The sequence below is a fragment of the Megalops cyprinoides genome, chromosome 7 (assembly GCF_013368585.1).
Source record: "Megalops cyprinoides isolate fMegCyp1 chromosome 7, fMegCyp1.pri, whole genome shotgun sequence".
Classification (NCBI taxonomy): Eukaryota; Metazoa; Chordata; class Actinopteri; order Elopiformes; family Megalopidae; genus Megalops; species Megalops cyprinoides.
The window spans coordinates 38,353,927-38,374,177 of NC_050589.1; the positions used below are offsets into that span (position 1 = coordinate 38,353,927).

The following is a 20,251-nucleotide window of genomic DNA, read 5'->3' on the forward strand; positions in this document are numbered from 1 at the left end:
GCTTCTGTACGGGACTTTAGTTTCATATGAATTTCACAAAACTTGCCACAAGATGTCGCTAACGTCAGGATAATTAGGCCCTGACCTTATCAGGAAAAGTATTCACGTGTTCTGATTGCAATTGTGAAGTCAAGTTCAAAGTTTATTGTCATATGCACAGTATAGAAACAAGTTCCCTGTACAATGAAATTCTTCCTTTGCCTTCCACTTATGAATGCTGTTAAGAGTAAGAAGTACAATTAGTAAGAAAATACAAGAATTTATAGTGCTGTCAATAGTTCTGTGCAAAATGCATATTGTGTACAGTTGGTTGGGGTGTGGGTGTGTATGTGTGAATGTATGCATGGGCTAGGCCGGGGAGGTGTGTATTTGTGTATTTGACCCATTCAAGAGTCTGATGGCTGTTGGATAGAAGCTGTTCCTTACTCTGGATCTTCTGCATTTCACACTTCTGTACCTCCTGCCAGAGGGTAGACGTGTGAACAGTTCGCACTGGGGATGTCCTGCAGAGAGGGTAACCTTGAAGACCACGGAAATGGAATGATGAGAAACTTAATTTTTGGTTTACAACATTTGCCTATCAAAAAAAAATCAGAAATATCCGTGCTACTATTTGTTCCAGTATGAATACTATTTGCAGGGCAAAATATTTTCATTAAAAATTTCTTATTGCTTGTTAATATTTATGGACTATCATAGATTAATGCCTCAGAGAAGGGGCATATGGGCAGGCATATATCGTTATGTAGTTCAGCTACTCATATGTAACAGATATGGAAATTAGCTGTTCACATGTCACTGGGAATGTGTGTATAGGTGGAGTGTTACCATGGATCTGTTCAATAATTTTCTTTTAAGAACTCAGAAACAGTGTAGTCTCTCTCAGGGAGGACAGGCCCTCAACCACTTTATGCATGTTGGGTGAGATTAAAAGAGGGGGAAGAGCTTGGCTATTATCCCTCATTGACAATAGCCACATATTCCCATCAGTTTAGCCAAGCGGTTCTTTCCTTTCCCTCCTTGCTTTAACTCCCAGGTTGTCATATTTAATACTCCTCTCTTTCCACCTGTGAAGGAGAGCCCTCACCACCTCCCCCTAGGGCAGGGGTGTCCAAACCTCTCCTGGAGGGCCACTTGTCCTGCATGTTTTAGGTCTCTCCATGCTCCAACACAGCTGATTCAAATGATCAGTTTGTTATTCAGTAGCTTCAGGAGTTTGTTACGAATTGATCATTTGAATCAGCTGTGTTGGAGCAGGGAGAGATCTAAAACATGCAGAACAAGTGGCCCTCCAGGAGAGGTTTGGACATCCCTGCCCTAGAGACTAATGTTAATTGCCAATCAAGTGTTAATTGTGTTGACCTGTGTTAATTTGTTTGCGGAACCAGCCTATTGGCTAACAAGCCACACCTGGCTAATTGAAGGTGGATTAAATACAGGTGTGTCTGGAGAACAGTAGTGGTGGGCAGAGTGAGGCTTTGTGAAACACTGAAACTGTCAGGGCTCCCGCCCCCTAGCTGTTGTGTTTTTGTTTTTCCCTGTCCATGTGCCTTTGTTTTCCTTGTGTTCTAGCCCTGCCCCGCTCTCCGCCCTGTCTCCGCCCACCTGATTGTCTCCACCCGCCTGCCTGCACACCTGCTTCCCATCACCTAATCAGCCCAGCCCTATATCTACCCTGCTTGTCTCTGTGTTGTTTGCCAGATCGTTTCAGTGTTTTCTGCCTGTCTCGTTTCCCGCCTGTTTTCCTGTTTGGATTTTGCTGGTTTTTGCCTTGCCTGTTCCTTGACTACGTTTTTGCCTGCCCTCCTGTCCTGATTGCCTGATCTGCCTGCCTTCTAGGTTTGACCCTGCCTGTTTCTGGTTTTGATCCTTGTTTTTCCCCTTGGACTGTCTACCTGGTATTTTTTGACCCTGCCTGTTTTTGGACTGCCGGCTTGTTTGACGATTCTGCTTATAAACGCCTGTAATTGGAGCTCTTGTGGTCCGCGTCTGAGTCCGTGCCTGAGTCCTGACAGAAACGTTTGAAGCAATTGTGGCGGAAATTGTTTCGAGGTTTCGAAACAATCCGACACCCATCTCCATGGTGATGCTTTACTGGCTACTTTTGCGATCTTCATATCTTGAGCCGTTTTCACATATGAACTCCGGACAAAGTGCGGAGAATCTTGCCCTTTCATACATGTAGCACACAACAGGAGATTGTCTGTGACAGACGCGTTCTCACCTACAGGAAATACTCCGGTTTGGTTTAGGTGAGGGGCGGCGCCTGGGTAGAGCGTGCAGGAGGCAGGGCATGACGCAAAAAGTACGCTGCAGAAATCGCAGTGGCTGTATTAGAAACCGCCTACTGCATACTGTGTACTGCGTCCTACTCAAGTATACTGTGTATATACTGCATGCTGTTTTTCAGTGTAGTACCCAGTATGCGACCATTAATAATTACATTTGTAGTATGTTACATTGTCGCTTGAAATCATTGCGAGTTTAGAAACGTCAAGATTTCCTCCTGGTATTTTCCAGTTAGACGCCACTTGCATTTTCACGAAGGAAAAGTATTGAGGAGATCACCTAAAGTATTCGCGAGTTGAAGTATTTTCAGTTTTTTTCTTTTCAATGTCTTTCCTTTCGGTGGTACGGGTACATAATGTGGCACGGAGGAGAAGAAGGCAAACATAGCTATTGTACTTTTGGGTAGCCTATATATATATATAAAAAAAAACACACATAGCCATCCAAATGGTGCTACCGACACATAAAATTTATTATTAATTATACATTTATTATAACAATAAGGTAAGTTTTTGTTGTTCGCTATGTAATGTTAGGTCACCAGTTTACCTACCTCACTATACCTATCACTATTACTTAGCTACAGCTTAGCTAGCTACTAACCAGATAATAAACTACTAACCAACGTTATTAATTGTTATGGCCCGGTCGTAACACCCCACCCCTTAAGACAAAAACCATCGGTAATCCTGTCTGGACGGTAATCTAGGACACAGAGCGTGAGAGCGCATCGGCCACGACATTATCGGCACCTTTTTTGTGCCGAATTGTCAGATTGTATCCCTGAACAATCAAGGACCAACGCATTAGGCGCTGATTCGAGTTACACATCCGATGAAGGAAAGTTAGTGGCTGGTGATCAGTAAAAGCGATGACTGGTTCGGAAGAGGACCCGATGTACACCTCAAAGTGCTGTAGTGCCAGCAACAGCGCGAGAGTTTCCTTTTCAATGATGCTATAATTTAGTTGGTGCTTGTTGAATTTTTTTGAAAAGAAGCAGATAGGATGATCGATATCATGATCATCTTCCTGGAGCAACACAGCACCAGCTCCAATAGCGCTAGCATCGATTTCCAATTTGAACGGCTTCACAAAGTTAGGGGCTGACAACACCGGGGCACTACACAGAAGACTTTTTACAGCCTCAAAAGCACACTGACACTTAGGGGTCCAGACAAAACTCTGAGAGTCTCGAAGCAGGTTCGTCAGGGGTGAGACTACATTGGAGAAATTCCTACAGAAACTCCGGTAGTAGCGGGTCATCCCCAGAAAGCGTCTGAGCTCCCGTTTACACTTGGGGGTTGGGAAGGAACTAATAGCTTGGATTTTTGCATCCAAGGGGCGAACTGTACCTTGGCCAACCTGCTTACCCAAATACGTAACAGTTGCATGCCCAAAGTTGCATTTAGCCAAGTTTAAGGTAAGCGAAGCATCTTGGAGGTGGGAAATCACATGGTCTAAGGTGTGGAGGTGACTATCCCAGTCAGGGGAATACACAACCACGTCATCGAGATACGCTTCGCAGTTTTCGAGATTGGCGAGAACTTTGGTCATTAGCCGCTGGAATGTAGCAGTTGCGTTTCGCAACCTGAACGCCATGACCTTATATTGCAGAAAATGGTCTGGGGTGGCAAAGGCTGAGATCTCGGAGGCATGATCAGTGAGAGGCACTTGCCAGTAGCCTTTCAATAGGTCGAGCTTGGTAACAAATTTGGCATGTCCTATGCGGTCTATACAGTCTTCCATTCTCGGAAGAGGAAATGAGTCTGGCTTGGTTAACGCATTTACCTTTCGGTAATCCGTGCAAAACCAGTGCGTTCCATCGGGTTTAGGGACAAGTATACAGGGGGAACACCAAGGACTGGAGCTCGGGACAGCCTACCCGTTGTCAAGCAGGTAAGCGGCTTCACTCTTCATAATTGCCCGCTTAGCCGGATTAATGCAATATGCATTTTGCTTTACAGGGCTATGACCACAAACATCAATGTCATGCTTCAGGACATTTGTTCGGGAAGGGGTATCAGAGAACAACGATGGGTACTTCTCAACAAGCTGCCTGATATCCACCTGCGCAGACTCTGACAAATGGGATATCTTCGAGGGAAGCGATTGGAGGGTTTCGGAGTTTGGCAATCTTGCACACGGGACGCTGGCGCTACCTTGAAGGAGTCCGTCAATCTCGGGCGAATATTCTGATGGGGACACTACCTCCATTGAAGCAGCAACTGTAACAATAGGCGCGGGCGAGGTGGGAACCTCAAGCCTGGAACGAGACACATAAGGCTTGAGCATGTTTACATGGCACACACGAGTCTTTTTCTTTCGGTCAGGCGTCTTAATCACATAGTCAGTGTCACTGATTTTTGACACGACTACGTAGAGGCCAGAAAACTTTGCTTGGAGAGCAGAACCTGGTATGGGCAGCAACACCAACACCTCATCCTCAACTTGGAATGAGCGCTGAACCGACTTTCGGTCGAACCGAGTTTTCATACGAAACTGAGAGGAAGCTAGAGAGCGTCTGGCTAAGTCGCACACTGTGTGTAACCGCTCACGGAAGGTGGATACGTAATCCAACACATTTCTAGGACCAGACTGCACCTGATCGGAGGATAACCACTGCTCTTGCAGAACCTTCAGTGGACCACGAACCGTGTGACCGAACACTAATTCGGCTGGACTAAATCCAAGGGATTCTTGCACTGTGTCGCGAACGGCAAACAGAAGAAGGGGAACTGCTTCATCCCATTCTTTTCCCTCAGCGAGGCAGCATGTACGAAGCATTGTCTTCAAGGTTTGATGGAACCTTTCCAAGGCGCCCTGGGATTCTGGGTGGTAAGCACTAGAAACCTGGTGTTTAATGTGTAATTGTTTAATCACATTGGCGAAGAGTTTGGAAGTGAAATTTGATCCCTGATCTGTCTGAATAAATTTTGGCAATCCAAATGTCGAACAGAATTTCACTAGGGCTTTAATCACAGTTTTTGCTTTAAGGGTGCGCAGAGGTATGGCCTCAGGATACCTGGTGGCCGCGCACATCAAAGTTAAAAGATACACATTTCCTGCCCTAGTCCTGGGCAGCGGTCCAACACAATCAATAATGATCCTCTCGAACGGTTCACCCATCACAGGAATTAGCCTTAGCGGAGCAGGGGGAATGACCTGGTTGGGCTTTCCCGAAATTTGACAAGAGTGGCAGGAATGGCAATATTTAGTAACGTCAGATTTCAGAGCTGGCCAAAAGAAATGTTTCAAAATACGATATGTTTTCTTCACTCCAAGGTGTCCAGACTGTTCGTGATCGTGAGCTACCGCCAGAACGTGACTTCTGGAGGACCTTGGAACGACTACCTGAAACACAGAAGTCCACTCATGTGCGGACCCAGGCGGTGTCCATTTTCGCACGAGTACCTCACCATCAAAGAAATAAGCTACAGGATGTAGTGACAAGTCCGCCTTGCTTACGACCGCAGCGAAACAGTGGGACAGAGACGCGTCAGCTCGCTGGGTAGCAGTGAGTTGTGCTCTTCCCAAAGGCGGAAGAGGTTCAGTGTCATCTGTAACAGGTGACTCCTTCTCAGACACAGGATACACAGATACAGGAGGATCCACAGTACATTTAGACCCATGTTTCGAGTCCTCGTCACACAGAAAAGTATCAGAGAGATCCACCACATCCTCGAATTTACGAGCTTGAGCGCGTGTGACCACACACGCTGTAAACACAGAGGGAAACCCGCTAAGTCGTTACCAAGGATGAAGGCGACTCCTTTAACCGGCAACTTTAGACACACGGCGACCTTCACGAACCCAGATACGACATCTGACTGTAGGTAAACAGTGTGCAAAGGGATTCTCACAATCCCTAGCTCGATGCCTTGCACGAGCACGTCCGATCCACAGGACGATCTCTCCGAAAATGGCAAAGCACTTGCCAAAATGAGGGACTGGGCTGCTCCAGTATCTCTAAGGATGCGCACAGGGCAACGTACAGTGTCTGTATCGGAAAGCGAAACAACCCCATCTAAAAGAAATGGTTCAAATGAGGGGTCGACAGATGACATAACTAACCTGCTGTCGACAGGGAGAGACGGAGTGTGAATAAGACCTACACTCTTCGCAGGGCCTTGTGCTTTCTGTAGCTGAGTTTTACGTTTCAAAGCTGGGCAAACAGCAATGAGATGTCCAACTTCATGGCAATAAAAACATTCACGGGTTTCACCAGAGGGATCAGGGGACTTGGAAGACTTGGGTACGCTAGGTGATGATTTTGAACTGATATTACGTTCCGTAGCCTCTCGCCTCAGAGACGAGAACGTACCCTTATGCGTGAGCACAAACTCATCCGCCATTACAGCTGCTTCAGATAGCGAAGAGACCTTTTGCTCATTTAGGTAGAGGACGATCTTTTCGGGAAGGCAACTTTTAAACTCTTCTAACAACAATAATTCTTTCAACTGCTCGAAATTTGACACTTTGCTGGCAGAGCACCACTTATCAAACAAGGTAGTTTTCACACGAGCAAATTCAACCAATGTTTGATTAGCAGCCTTAGAAGTGTTCCTAAATTTTTGCCGGTATGCTTCTGGGACTAGTTCGTAAGCTCGTAATACAGTAGTTTTGACAACATTGTACTCTAAGCTTTGCTCCAGAGACAAAGCGGAGCACACTTCCTGCGCTTTCCCAGTGAGTTTACTCTGAAGGAGTAAAGACCATACATCCTTTGGCCAACGTAAAGTTGCGGCGATTCGTTCAAACACCGAGAAGTAGGTATCCACCTCACTTTCCCGGAACAGGGGTACCAGTCGAATGTGTTTAGTCACGTGTTTAGTGTTCACGTCAAAATCAGGGGAGTCAATAGAAGCACCACCGGACACAGGCACAGGAGAAGAGGCGCGGATGGGCACAGGTGCAGCGGGAGAGGCAGGTATCGGAGAAGGTGCAGACACTGCAGAGCCAGCCGCCGACGGAGATGTGCCGGTCTTTGACCGTCGCGGGAAAGGAGTAGGAGCGGGACGAGGTCTCGATCGCCAACTCCAGCTCTTTAGGCTTGATTTCCCGGTCAGTTTCAAGCTCAAATGCCCAAAGTTGCAGAAGCCGGTTCTGGTACTCCTGCCTACACAACTCCAATTCGAGTTCCTTCATGCGCTGCGCAAGCATTTGATCACCCCGAGGCGAGTGCGGATCATCGGGATCTATGCGGGCGGGCGCTTCGGCTTCAGCTGTTGCCGCAGCCTGTAGCGTACGGGCCTGAGAAGCAACACCCGAGACCTCATCTCCCTCAGGGAGGATCTGCTGCAACACCAGCTCTGCGTACAACGCGGCCTTAATCTCCTGCTTCCTCGCAGTACGAGGCACCGAAACATCAAAGAAGTCCGCTACTAGGAGCAAATCCTCTTTTCGGCACAGCTCGAATTGTTCCAGGGAAGGGCAAAGAACAAACTGCTCAAAGTTAAATCTTGAGGCCATCACCACAAGCCAACTGTAAGCCACAGTCCAACAAATACAAGCACCTACACCCCCCCACCGCAAGAACAAGCGCGGGAAAAAAAAAAAGTGGATGAGCCCCCAAATCTGTTACGGCCCGGTCTAGGGTCAGACCGCAACAGGGAAAAAAGAGGGGAGACCACGCACGCAGCCGGAGCAAAACACATACATCGGGGAAAATGAACAAACACAAACACAAACAGTAACGACCATGGTCGTAACATTAATCATCGTAAGAGATAGGTTTTGGCAGTATAGCTATAGCTAACTATCTCTTTAATGATCATTGGACTCAAAATAGCATGTATTTGGACATATCCGCAATGTCAACGAAACAGTGAAAAGTTCAGGCACGCGGAAAAGAGTACGAAGCAGATGTTTGTAGTCTTCCGGTTTCACGCCAGTCACTTAATAGAAACGTCATCAACACGCCCACTCGCTCGCGGTGGATTTTCCGGAACGTTGCCTACTCTGTTCACACATGGGCTCACTCCGACATGAGCCGGACTTTGTACTAGGGAGCTGGCAGAACGAAGTCCGTCACATGCCCGTCCGACTGATTCGGATATTTGCGTTCTCACGTACAGCTCCTCCGACTAAGGGCCGGATACGTTCCGGTGTCCAGTGCATGTGTGAAAGGGGCTTTGATAATGCTATTCTGTGAAACAACGACTCAGACAAGCGTTGACAAATTCTAAACTACGTATTATTCTGGTGGGTTATGCCAGGCTATCAATACATATGATCAACAGCCTACATATTTAGGAGAAATCACCATACAACAAACAAAGAAACAAAGGCTTTCATATTGTCAGGGACAGCAAACTGGGACTGTCATGAACAGTGTGTTTCAATAAATATTTGTTTTTTTCTGTTGTGTTGTGTTTATTAACATCCATGAGGCTATTTCAATTGCTTGGTATTTCACTTTCATGTGTAAGACATGACATTTAGGAATTTAGGAAATCATACACCTCACTTCATTTGGGGTTTCCAAGTGGAAATGATCCCACACCAGAGATCGGGATATCTTACATATTCTCCATTTTAATCTTTCCAATTCAAGCGTCTTTTTGCAAAACGAGGTTAGTTTGTCTCTTATCAAAGGGGTCTTATCACAGTCATTATTGGGAGGGTTTATCATTTCAGAAAAATCTTTTACAAAGATAGTACATGGCAGGTTGGAACAAAATAAATGTACAGTATCGATTTTAACATCGACCGTGCTTACCGGCTTCGGTTTGCAGAGGATGTATTTGTAACGTCAGTGTGAAGGAATTTAGAAATACCTGCAACCAAGGAAACCGGCAATATTAGTTTTCTGTTTTGAGATATTAATGAACAGTATTGTAATCATCACAAAATTAATTTTTGAAGAATTCAAAGAAAATATTACACAATGTCAAGCAGCAGCACTGTCTATGATGATCAAATAAGATTCTTGCCATTCATGGGGGGATATGTTCTTGAGATCCCTGTGAGTGGGATTATCAATAATAAACTCATATAGTAGTGCAAATGAAATGGTTAATATGTGCTTCAATGTGATAATACAATAAGCATATGTATTGTGTAAAATAAATATAGATCATAAGTGTTGGCTTCGTGTTTTGCAGGCAGAACAGAAAGTAAAGAACAGCCTAGCAATCAATATGTATCACTAACCTTATATCTAGCCTATCACTCACTAAATCGCACTGTCAATCGCTATATGTCGCTATCTTTCAAAATTTCCTCTCAAACCCTCGAAGTTGGGATGTGACTTTTACGCATTCTGAGAGTTTGCAGTTGAGACAGATGTGTGATCAGATTTGTTCCAGACACTGTCAATGTTAATCAAACGTAGGAGCGGCGGGTATGCAACCTGTCGAAACGGGTGAAACGCACCGAAGCTTCACTTAGCCATGGTCACGTGACACGGGAGTTTTGAACCACATCTCGGATCAGTGTTTCGAAACGTCTGCGCTTCGGGAGCTCGACACAGCGTCCAATCCCTAGAGAACAGGAGAGGTTCATTTTGTCCCTGCCTTCACCTTCACCTCTTTTTACCTTTGGTTCTTTTCTGCTCATTTATGGGAGAAGTGTCGATCAGCTTCTCTACACCACCCTTTACACCTCTCCATCTCAGTTTTTTTTTCTAATAATGGAAATAACTACGTATAAAAGGTCTAAAATTAGGGGACTGATTCACAAACTTTTTGGAAACAAAGAATTGGGCATTAATTGTACAATGTTATAAAACTGACATGATTTTATTGCAATAATACATAAATATTGACCAAATCGGTGACTAAAACTTTTTTTAAAAGTGTAATTATATTTGTTGCCATAACAGATGGTGAAGTCAGGAACACTAGCATCCCCTGATGAGGATGAAAACATGGGAGTGAAATCCTTATGCAACAAGCCTGACGTCACGATACAATCATGTATCTTTTGGCCGTAAATTTTACAATTTCTGATCCCGTCAGATGAAAAAATATGCGTGATTGACGAAACACGGCTCATGTAACAAAAGAGGAAGCGAAAACGCAGGCTGTATTACTTATGCACCTAGACAGTCCCAGCTATCAGTATTTAACAACACGAAAGAGTAAAAGCTTGACGGATTGCTCAAGCTTTTACGTCTTTCGTGTCGTTGCTTCGCGCAAGCCCTGTTGCACCGATTGGTTAAGTACACTCTTTTCCTTTCCTCTTTTTCTTATCTAGTCGCTTGGTTTACATAGATGTTCTCACTTAAACGTGGGAGGAGTTCCCTTGGTGAAAGTGTGACTCAGCAGACATAAGAGAGCAAAATATTCCATTCAAACAAAATCATGTTCCATACGTGACAGCGACAACTCTTCCGTGATGTCAAAACAGATGTACTTGCAGAGGATCTCTTGCAGCGCCCGTGCTCGAATTTAATCAATTCGCAATGGACGGGAACCATCTTCGGCTACTTTCGAATCCTTAGGGACAATGTGTAACGTGCAGATGAATTATTGATTAAGGCAGAAGTGGATCACTCCTTGCCTGTGACAAACCGTCGTTGGATATGTGGGTTGTGTGTAATCATTTATCAAGAAACGAAAAATAAGAATTTTTCATTTGTTTTGTGTCTGGCAGAATATGATTCGCTAGACAGAGAAATTATTTTAGTAGCTTACGAGTTACATATTCCGAAGTTGGTCCTCTCTGACCGAGAATTATTTTTTATTCACGGATGTCCCTTTCCAATTCAAGCGTCTTTTTGCAAAACGAGGTTAGTTTGTCTCTTATCAAAGGGGTCTTATCACAGTCATTATTGGGAGGGTTTATCATTTCAGAAAAATCTTTTACAAAGATAGTACATGGCAGGTTGGAACAAAATAAATGTACAGTATCGATTTTAACATTGACCGTGCTTACCGGCTTCGGTTTGCAGAGGATGTATTTGTAACGTCAGTGTGAAGGAATTTAGAAATACCTGCAACCAAGGAAACCGGCAATATTAGTTTTCTGTTTTGAGATATTAATGAACAGTATTGTAATCATCACAAAATTAATTTTTGAAGAATTCAAAGAAAATATTACACAATGTCAAGCAGCAGCACTGTCTATGATGATCAAATAAGATTCTTGCCATTCATGGGGGGATATGTTCTTGAGATCCCTGTGAGTGGGATTATCAATAATAAACTCATATAGTAGTGCAAATGAAATGGTTAATATGTGCTTCAATGTGATAATACAATAAGCATATGTATTGTGTAAAATAAATATAGATCATAAGTGTTGGCTTCGTGTTTTGCAGGCAGAACAGAAAGTAAAGAACAGGGAGTGCCTGTAAGGACTCAGGCAGGGACTCAGTCGCAGACCAAGAGAGCTTCAGGTTGCAGGCGGGTTTATTAATGACGGCAGGAAAGTAGCGAAACCAAAAGCAGGCAGGGTCGAAAACCGGAAGGCAGTCCGTGGACAAAAACAGGGTCAGTAACAGAAGCAGGCAGGATCAGGAACCGGGCAGGCAAACAATCAGGCAAAGGGACACAACGGCAGGCAGGAAACGAAGACGAAGGGCAGGCAGAGTCAGGCACAGAGAATACAGAAATCCAAAAAACTGCGGGAACGAAACAGGTACGAAAACACTGAGACGAACTGGCAAACAAGACAGGAACAAGCAGGGTAGAAATAGGGCTGGGCTGATGAGGAGATGGGATGCAGGTGAGCAGGCAGGCAGGTGAAGGTAATGGGGCAATCAGGTGGGCGGGGACCAGGCGGGGAGCGGGGCGGGGCTGGAACACAAGGAAAAACAAAAGCACATGGACAGGGAAAAACAAAAACACCACAGCTAGGAGGGCGGAGCCCTGACAGTACCCCCCCCCCCCCCCCCCTACGGACGCCCCCAGGCGTCACAGCGGGTTCGCCAGGGTGCCGGCGGTGGAAGTCCCGGATGAGGTCGGGGTCCAAGATGTCCCTGGCAGGGACCCAGCACCTCTCTTCAGGACCGTAGCCCTCCCAATCAACCAGGTACTGGAGTCCGCGCCCCCGTCGCCGAACTTTAAGCAGGCGGCGCACGGTGTACGCCTTCGATCCGTCGATCAGGCGGGGTGGCGGGGGCGCCCGGGGTGCAGGACAGAGCGGGCTGCGGAAGACGGGCTTGATCCTCGAGACGTGGAAGGTGGGATGTATGCGGCGGAGCGAGAGCGGCAGCTTCAACCGGACCGCTGCGGGACTGATCACCTTAGCAATGGGGAACGGCCCGATGAAGCGGGGGGCGAGCTTGCGGGAGTCTGTTCTGAGGGGAAGGTCTCTGGTGGAGAGCCACACTCGCTGACCCTGGCGATAACGAGGGGCTTTGGAGCGGTGGCGGTCGGCGAAGCGCTTAGCCTGGGCTGAGGCTCGCAGCAGGGCGAGCCATGCACGCCTCCAGGTGCGGCGACATCGCCGGATGAATGCAGCTGCCGAGGGGACGCCGACTTCCTCCTCCTGGGCAGGAAACAGGGGGGGCTGGTAGCCCAGGCAACAATGGAAAGGGGACAGCCCCGACGACGAAGATGGCAGGGAATTTACGGCGTACTCCACCCAGGGCAGGTGCTGGCTCCACGCCGACGGCTCCTGGGACGTCAGACATCGCAGCACCGTCTCTAGTTGTTGGTTCGCCCGCTCGGTCTGGCCGTTGGACTGGGGGTGGAACCCCGACGACAAGCTGACTGATGCGCCCAGCAATCTGCAAAATGCCCTCCAGAAGTGGGAGGTGAACTGGGGACCCCGGTCAGACACCACGTCAGAGGGCAGGCCATGCAGCCGGAAAACGTGAAGAATAAGCAGCTGCGCTGTTTCTTTGGCGGAGGGAAGTTTGGGCAACGGAATGAAGTGGACAGACTTGGAAAAACGGTCGACGACGGTGAGAATGGTGGTGTTACCATCTGACGAGGGCAAGCCAGTGATGAAGTCCAATGCGATGTGGGACCAGGGTCGTCGGGGAACTGGCAGGGGTTGCAGCAGACCGGCAGGTGGCTGGTTGGACGTCTTATTCCGGGCGCAGACCGAGCAGGCGGAAACGAAGCAGGGAATGTCCTCCCTCATGGTGGGCCACCAGAACCGCTGACCGATGAACGCCGCAGTACGTCGGGCGCCAGGGTGGCAGGCAAGTCTAGACGAGTGCCCCCATTGCAGGACCTGGGATCGGACAGACTGAGGGACAAAGAGACGGTTAAGGGGGCAGGAGCTAGGACCCGGCTTGGTCCGGAGGGCAGCGCGGACGGTGGTCTCGATGTCCCACTGCGCTGCCGCAACCATGCACCGGGTAGGCAGGATGGTGCTGGGTTCTGGGGTCTCGCCTGCTGACGCGAACTGGCGAGAGAGAGCGTCAGGTTTCCCGTTCTTGGTACCCGGTCGGTAGGACAGGGCGAAGTCGAACCGGGAAAAGAACAGGGACCAGCGGGCCTGTCGGGGGTTCAGACGTTTAGCCGACCTGATATATTCCAGATTTTTATGGTCGGTCCACACCAGGAACGGCGTCTTTGCCCCCTCCAGCCAATGCCTCCACTCCTCCAGTGCGAGCTTCACCGCCAGCAGCTCCCGGTCGCCGATGTCGTAATTGCGCTCGGTGGGCGTGAGGCGGTGGGAGAAGAACGCACAGGGATGGAGTTTGTTGTCTGCAGCCAAACGCTGAGAGAGGACGGCCCCCACTCCTATGTCCGAAGCGTCCACTTCCACAATGAACTGACGGGCAGGATCAGGCTGTGTCAGGATGGGCACAGAAGTGAAGCGGCCTTTCAGGCTGCGAAATGCTGCCTCGGCTGCCGGGGTCCAGGAGAATGCCCTGTTGGTAGAGGTCAGGGCCGTGAGGGGAGCTGCTACAGTGCCGTAGTCCCGGATGAAGCGGCGGTAAAAATTGGAAAACCCAAGGAAGCGCTGCAGCTCCCGACGGGAGGTGGGGCGGGGCCACTCCTCCACTGCACGGACCTTCCGCCGGTCCATTTGTATGCTACCCGCTGTGATAACAAAACCCAGGAAGGAGATGGTGTCTCGGTGGAACTCGCTCTTCTCAGCCTTGACGTAGAGGTGATTCTCCAGCAGGCGCTGGAGAACGCAACGGACATGCCAGACGTGTTCGGACAGGGAGCGAGAAAAAATGAGGATGTCGTCGAGGTAGACGAAAACAAACCGGTTCAGCATATCCCGTAGGACATCGTTCACCAGTGACTGAAACACAGCAGGGGCATTAGTTAACCCGAATGGCATAACCAAATATTCATAGTGACCGGTGGAGGTGTTGAAGGCTGTCTTCCACTCATCTCCCTCCCGGATACGGACTAGGTGGTAGGCGTTGCGGAGGTCGAGTTTGGTGAAGATGGTGGCCCCCTGCAGCGACTCAAAAGCAGAGGACAGGAGCGGAAGGGGGTAGCGGTTTTTCACAGTAATGGCATTGAGACCCCGGTAATCAATGCACGGACGAAGAGAGCCGTCCTTCTTCCCAACAAAGAAGAAGCCAGCCCCGGCAGGTGAGGAAGACGGGCGAATAATTCCAGCTGCTAGGGACTCCTGGATGTAGCGATTCATGGCCTCAGTCTCCGGTGGGGATAGGGAGTACAGACGCCCCCTAGGTGGTGAGGAGCCGGGCAGGAGGTCGATCGCACAATCATAAGGACGATGAGGGGGAAGCGAGGCTGCACGGGACTTACTGAACACAGGCTTCAGGTCCAGATACTCCGGCGGCACTGCCGAGAGGTCCGGAAACTCCTCTGGTGCGCAAGCGACAGGTGACACAGGAGCTAGGGCCTCATGCAGACAGTGGGAGTGGCAGAACGGACTCCAGCCCAGGATCTTGTTGCCCTGCCAGTCGATGTGGGGGTTATGTCGCGCCAGCCAGGGATGACCCAGGACTATGGAAGCTTGCGGGGTATCAATGACGTGCAGTACTATCTCCTCGTGATGGTTGCCGGAGATGAGGAAGCCCACGGGGGGAGTGGCGTGGGTGATGCGGACCAGCGGGGCCCCGGTGATGGCATGGGCCTCCAGAGGCGAGTGCAGCGGGACCCGGGGCAGTTGCAGCTGGGCCGCCAGGTTGGCATCGATGAAGCTCCCATCGGCCCCCGAGTCAATCAGGACGGAGACCGGGTGAGGCTGATCCTCGACGAGCAACGTGGCAGAAAACAGAGGGCGGATTTCAGAGGACTGGCTTAAGGGGGTGACACTCACCTGTAGTCCCCTTGCTACAGGTGAGCGCTGGCTTTTTGCTGGGCAGGTTGCCACGAAATGCCCAGGTTGACCACAGTACAGGCACGCCCCGGCGCTGATCCTCCTCTGACGCTCAGCCGGGGACAGGCGAGTCAGGCGAGTGCGGTCGACTTGCATCAGCTCCGGGAAAACAGGCGGCGGTGTAGCAGGGCTGTGCGTTGCTGGTGTGGGTAGGGGCTCACGGGAGGGGCTCCGCAGTTCACTGGCTCCTTTCTCCCGCTGCCGCTGTGACAGGCGCTGGTCAACGCGGATAGCCAGATCCACCAAGGCGTCAAAGCTGACCGGCAACTCCCGAGTGGTCAGCTCGTCCTTGATGGTCTCCGAAAGGCCGTGGAGAAAGGTGTCATACTGTGCCTCCGTGTTCCACCCACTGGAGGCAGCGAGGGTGCGGAAATCGATCGCGTAGTCAGACACCGACTGGCGCCCCTGGCGGATCAGGAGCATCTCCCTCGCGGCTTCACGACCGTGTTTGGAGCAGTCGAAGACCTTCCTCATCTCCTGGGCGAAGGTGGCGAAGGAGTGGCAGAAAGGGGCGTCGGCATCCCAGACCGCAGTGCCCCACTCCCTGGCACGTCCCGTCAACAGGGTAATCACGTAGGCGATCCTCGCCCGGTCCGTGGGAAACGTGGAGGGTTGGAGTTCGAAAACCAGGGAGCACTGGGAGAGGAACGACCGACAGGTTCCGGGATTCCCCGCGTAACATTCAGGAGGTGGCAATCGGGGCTCCCGGCACGGGAGAGCTGGCGGGGCAGACGGGGGAGCTGCCACAGGCGGTGCGGGCGGTTCTCCTGGCTCAGCTGCTGCAGTTGCAGCAGCTGGGACGTGACCCCGGCAAGGTTGGTGGCGAAACTCTCCAAGGACCGGCCTATGGCTTCCAGCTGACTTTGATGGTCCCCCAGTAATGCGCCTTGCAGCTCCAGCGCAGTCCTCAGCTGGGGCAGGTCTGCTGAGTCCATCGTGGCCAGTTCGTACTGTAAGGACTCAGGCAGGGACTCAGTCGCAGACCAAGAGAGCTTCAGGTTGCAGGCGGGTTTATTAATGACGGCAGGAAAGTAGCGAAACCAAAAGCAGGCAGGGTCGAAAACCGGAAGGCAGTCCGTGGACAAAAACAGGGTCAGTAACAGAAGCAGGCAGGATCAGGAACCGGGCAGGCAAACAATCAGGCAAAGGGACACAACGGCAGGCAGGAAACGAAGACGAAGGGCAGGCAGAGTCAGGCACAGAGAATACAGAAATCCAAAAAACTGCGGGAACGAAACAGGTACGAAAACACTGAGACGAACTGGCAAACAAGACAGGAACAAGCAGGGTAGAAATAGGGCTGGGCTGATGAGGAGATGGGATGCAGGTGAGCAGGCAGGCAGGTGAAGGTAATGGGGCAATCAGGTGGGCGGGGACCAGGCGGGGAGCGGGGCGGGGCTGGAACACAAGGAAAAACAAAAGCACATGGACAGGGAAAAACAAAAACACCACAGCTAGGAGGGCGGAGCCCTGACAGTGCCGTCCAGTACCACTATTCAAAGCCATTACTAAATCTGCAAAAGTTGTTAGCATTCAATAACATAGGCTCCACAATTATGCTATAGTAAACAAGGTGATCCTCACCTTATTATGATTTTCCACTAGAAAATTTTGTTGTGCTCTTGAACAAAGGACATTCACAAATCTGTGAGTCATTGAACAGCTTGACATATACCAAGAAGGCTATAGGGACTGGGTATGTGTATTTGGTAAGGATAATAACAAGAATTAGTACTAAATGCCAGCTTAAATGTCAGATTCTGACCAGAACAGAACTGAAGGGACTCAGACCCACACTGCTCTTAAGACAATGTAATATGATGCTAATATAGCCAGTATGTACTAATTCAGCCAATGTAAACATCAATCATCAGAGAAGAACTGACAAAGAGTTATAATGATAACAGTGTTTCCAAAGTAACCTAGGTGCTGTATATATTAAAAAATAACATCAAGGATAGTATGGTAGGGAGAGGAATTTGACACTTAACTGAGTTTTTTGTTAATAAGCACATCAGTTTAAATAACCGATAACCTTTTTGATTATAAATGAAATAAGTGTAACACGTGCTAGGCTCCCAACTGCACCACTTTGGGAATTTCACCCAAAGAAATAATTAACACCCTTTTAATAAAATGTTTGTCCCATACACAGGTCCCTCCAACTAAATGAAGCAAACTGAAACGTGAATTCCACAATCAAACAGCAAGTTTATTAGGGCAGTCGATAAAAGTAAAAAAGCATACAAACCACAAGCGTAAAAAAAAATTACAAAATAAAACCTTGACCGTTCGTCCTCCCGACCATCGGGAGCGTTAGTGTAGTGCATGCAAGTAAGGGCACTGCGGGGAGAGAGAGGCAACTTACCGGAAGAGGAACAGGATGTACTAGTGATGGTGGCATACACACACTGCAAAGGGGGTGAAAGGTGAATTACAAGCCAGTGAGTGCGTGTCATTTAGAGTCTCCACACATTCGTGTACACACGCACAGAGCAAGCGGTGAGGAAAGATACACCCTCCGAAGTGCGCAGTCGCTCCCTCCTACACCAGACAGAGTCTAAACCCACAGCACGGTTTAAAAAAGGAAGAGCAACAATAAAAACAATAGACGCCCCGAGCCCCAACCTGATAGGCTACACAGTTGGTTTGTCAACTGGGAAGCCTGAACAATAGCGAACGCGTCCATTATCAAGTAAGTGCAGTCCCGTAAAGTGGCACAACAGAATTAGCCGGTGCTTGCGGGAGATCAGCTCACCAACGAGAGCGCTAGCTACCGGCAAAACTATGTGGAGACGACATTACTTCCTTTTCGCGGTCAATGTTAAAAGAAGTGGTGTGGTCATACAATCATAACCAGGCAAAACAGCAGCCAGTACTATCCTATAAAATAGGAAAACAGTTAAAAACAATAGCACTCTAATGCCATATTCCTTTTGAACATTTTCACATTTGATACACTTTCATGATACGTTCAGAAACTGAATTAGACTGAATCCATGTATGGAAACCTAGCATAGACAACGCTCATCAGTTTTGCCCAAGTCAATTCAAATTGACATGGATCCAAATGAAAACACCAGCCTACCTTTACACGACAGGAACTCAGAATGCCCAGGGGAGAACCGGAACCACAACAGGCAAGGCGCCCTTTCTCTACCTGGCCACTGCCGCCCATCCACAGGTCACTGTGACAATCACGTCCCCTGCCAGCTAACTGGGCAGCTCCATCACATAAGTTTATTTGCAGTGGAAAAAGATACTGTAATGGTACAAGATTAAAAACAATTGGACAAAAAGAAATTTGGTCATTGGTTGCCAATCATGTCTAATTACGTAATATATAAAGCGTTTAAATGTACTTTAATTTGTAATTGATGCAATGCATCTTTAGGTATTTTGATATGTTCTGTGGAAGCCCTTTCATCTTCAAAGACCACTGCAAGTCTCAGAGGTTTAATCTTCATAAGAGCTGCATTCTGCCTTCTGTTAAATCTTCAGAACTACTCCGTCACATAAAATGAACATTCACATCCCCTGAAACTTGTAAGAAACAGGTGGAAATACAGTGTACAGAACAGGTTGAAGGGACAGACTGGCTGTTGGACAGATGTCTGAGCCTCAGTGCAAATCACGGGAAGGCCAGCTCTGTCTGGGAGGTAGTATGAGCTTCTGTTCTGACAGGTGATGCTTCTCAGTATAGCTTTAAAGCTCCCCTCAGTTAATGTTTTATTTAATGTAGAGTGCTCAGACCAAATACCAACCGATTTGGATTGATGCCCCCCTCCCCATCCTTTTCTCCCCTACTCGTCCTCATAAATTATAAATTGTACATCCACTTGTGTTATAAAACCTGAAATGACACACAGCTATTCAGCACTAGTCCAGTCCTGCCTTGACTTAAACTTCGCCTCAGTTGTAGTGTTTGGTAATTGTGTCTAATTTTACATTAGGACAGGAGATGAGAAGAAATTAGTTTTGTTTTTTTTTTTGCACTCAGGTTTTAAAAGACAACATGTTTAAAGCTACCCTCAACTTCATTGCAGCAAAAAACAATAACCTCTGTTACAAAAAGGCATTTGTTACAGCATCTGCTGCATTCTTCCTCACATCCTGGAACAAAAACCTTTTTATAAAGACTAACTTTGTGAATTGTATCCATATTTGATGATTCCTGTTCATCCATTTGTCTAACATTCTTGCTTCTTGATAATATTTATATGTAAACCTTTATGAATGCTACCTCATTGGCAGAGATGGGCAGTGTTTATGTTACTTGTATTTGAAATTACTTTTTTTGAATTATTGTCTCAGTGTCTTGCTGGTTCGTTCCTGATGTTTGTTTGTTTGTTTTTTGTTAGCTTGCTCTGTCTCTGCCTCTGCTTGTTACCCACTCTGCCTGTTCTGGATTTATCTTTTGCCTGCCGTTTTTGAATGTTGCCCGTTTTCCATTCGATTTTTGTTTATTGACTTGGACTGTGTTTTTGACTTCGATTTTGGTTGAGATTTTTCGACTTCATTAAAAAACTGCCTTTTCATATTGCCTGCGTTGTTTGCGCCTCGGTCCTTTCCCTGCAAGCTCTGACAGGATGACAAAATGGGAAAATAAGATGCTATGTTTCTACCTGCCCTGGATAATATTTTATGTTCACATAATGAATAACTAAAGGGGAGGACAGTGGAAAGCTTTCAGCCATGCATGACTAATCTGAAATTCTACTACTGGGAGATAAAACATTTTCACCCCAAC

At 48.1% G+C, this 20,251-nt stretch overlaps 1 long non-coding RNA gene across 1 annotated transcript; it reads right to left on the bottom strand.

Moving 5' to 3' along the window:
* Positions 1 to 412: 412 nt before the first annotated feature.
* LOC118781396 lies at positions 413 to 18,660 on the bottom strand. The gene is made up of 6 exons (XR_005005089.1): positions 18,590 to 18,660; positions 17,870 to 17,912; positions 11,167 to 11,224; positions 9,664 to 9,770; positions 9,008 to 9,065; positions 413 to 519 (listed from the first exon to the last, which is right to left on the bottom strand). It is a non-coding gene; the product is annotated as an uncharacterized LOC118781396 (long non-coding RNA).
* Between the last annotated feature and the right edge of the window lie 1,591 nt (positions 18,661 to 20,251).